Source organism: Muntiacus reevesi, chromosome 2 (assembly GCF_963930625.1).
Source record: "Muntiacus reevesi chromosome 2, mMunRee1.1, whole genome shotgun sequence".
Classification (NCBI taxonomy): Eukaryota; Metazoa; Chordata; class Mammalia; order Artiodactyla; family Cervidae; genus Muntiacus; species Muntiacus reevesi.
In genome coordinates this window covers 257,074,725-257,077,167 of record NC_089250.1, presented here as the reverse complement: position 1 = coordinate 257,077,167, position 2,443 = coordinate 257,074,725, and the positions used below count along the sequence as shown (strand labels likewise).

At 43.8% G+C, this 2,443-nt stretch overlaps 1 pseudogene; it reads left to right on the top strand.

Moving 5' to 3' along the window:
- The first annotated feature begins 1,379 nt into the window (after positions 1–1,379).
- LOC136159047 (craniofacial development protein 2-like) lies at positions 1,380–2,143 on the top strand (annotated as a pseudogene).
- The last annotated feature ends 300 nt before the right edge of the window (positions 2,144–2,443 follow it).

Below are 2,443 nucleotides of genomic sequence, written 5' to 3'. Positions count from 1 at the left end.
CAACAGAATACTACTCAGCCATAAAAAAGGAACAAAATTGTGCCATTTATAGAGATGTGGATGGATCTAGAGACTGTCATACAGAGTGAGGTAAGGCAGAAAGACAAGAACAAATATCATATAGTAACACATGTATGTGGAATCTTAAAAAATGGTTTGGCAAAGATGATCTCATTTGCAGAGAAGTCCAATAAAGAGGCAGCACTGGAGAAAGAGGCAGCTGCCCAGCACTGGAGAGTGGCTGTAAGAAGACATCCCATGCCCAGGGGCAAAGGAGGAGCCCCAGCAAGATGGTAGGAGGGCCTAATTCATATTTAGAGTCAAACCCCATTCCTGCCAGAGATGCTCAGAGGGCTCAAACAAGCCTTGTGTGCACCAGGACCCAGGACCCCACAGAGACTGAGACAGAACTGTGTTTGAGCATCTCCTGTAGAGGTACAGGTCAGCAGGGGGCTGCCACAGGGACAGGGACTCTGGGTGCAGCAGACTTGGGTATGGCATAAGCCCTCTTGGAGGAGGTCACCATTAACCCCACCATAGAGCTGCCAGAATTTACACAAGAATGGGAATAGACTCTTGGAGGGCACAAACAGAACTTTGTGTGTACCATGACCCAGGAGAAAGGAGCAGTGATCCCACAAGAGACTGACCCAGACTTGCCTGTGAGTGTCCAGGACTCTCTAGTGGAGGCATGGGTCAGTGGTGGCCTGCTGCAGGGTTGGGAGCACTGAGTGTAGCAGAACATGCATGAGAACTTTTGAAGGAGGTTTATCTTTATTACCTCTATTATCCACTATCTCTACCTACCATTATCTTCACTTGCTCCACCATAGTTTGGCCTCAGGTAAATAGCAGGGTGGGAAAACAGCTCCATCCATCAACAGAAAATTGGATTAAAGATTTACTGAGGCCCCACCCATCAGAACAAGACCAAGTTTCCCCTTCAGTCAGTCTCTCCCATCAGGAAGCTTCCATAAGTCTCTTTTTCTTCTCAGAGGGCAGACAGACTGAAAACCACAATCACAGAAAACTAACCAATCTGATCATATGGACCACAGCCTTGTCTAACTCAATGAAACCATGATCCATGCCAGGTAGGGCCACCCAAGACGGATGGGTCATAGTGGAGAGTTCTGACAAAATGCAGTCCACTGGAGAAGGGAATGGCAAACCACTTCAGTATTCTTGCCTTGAGAACCCTGTGAAAATTATGAAAAGGTAAAAAGATAGGACACTGAAAAATGAATTCCCCAGGTCAGTAGGTGCCCAATATGCTACTGGAGATCTGTGGAGAGATAACTCCAGAAAGAATGAAGAAATGGAGCCAAAGCAAAAACAACACCCAGTTGTGGATGTGACTGGTGATAGAAGCAAGATGCTGTAAAGAGCAATATTGCATAGGAACCTGGAATGTTAGGTCCGTGAATCAAGGCAAATTGGAAGTGGTCAGACAGGAGATGGCAAGAGTGAATGTCAACATTTTAGGAATCAGCAAACTGAAATGGACTGGAATGGATGAATTTAACTCAGATGACCATTGTATCTACTACTGTGGGCAAGAATCCCTTAGAAGAAATGGAGTAGCCATCATAGTCAACAAAAGAGTCCAAAATGCAGTACTTGGATGTAATCTCAAAAATGACAGAATGCTCTCTGTGCATTTCCAAGGCAAGCCATTCAATATCACAGTAATCCAAGTCTATGCCCCGAGCAGTAATGCTGAAGAAGCTGAACAGTTCTATGAAGACCTACAAGACCTTCTAGAACTAACACCCAAAAAAGATGTCCTTTTTATTATAGGGGACTGAAAGGCAAAAGTAGGAGTCAAAAAGCACCTGGAGTAATGGGCAAATTTGGCCTTGGAGTACAGAATGAAGCAGGGCAAAAGCTAATAGAGTTTTGCCAAGAAAACGCACTGGTCATAGCAAACACCGTCTTCCAACAATACAAGAGAAGACTCTACACATGAACATCACCAGTTTGTCAACACCAAAATCATATTGATTATATTCTTTGCAGCCAAAGATGGAGAAGCTCTATACAATCAGCAAAAACAAGACTGAGAGTTGACTGTGGCTCAGATCATGAACTCCTTATTGCCAAATTCAGGCTTAAACTGAAGATAGTAGGGAAAACCACTAGACCATTCAGGTATGACCTAAATCAAATCCCTTAAGATTTACAGTGGAAGTGAGAAAAAGATTTAAGGGACTAGATCTGATACACAGAGTGCCTGAAGAACTATGGATGGAGGTTCATGACATTGTACAGGAGACACGGATCAAGATCATCCCCAAGAAAAATAAATGCAAAAAAACAAAATGGCTGTCTGAGGAGGCCTTACAAATAGCTGTGAAAAGAAGAGAAGCAAAAAGCAAAGGAGAAAAGGGAAAATATGCCCATTTGAATGCAGAGTTCCAAAGAGTAGCAAGGAGAGATAAGA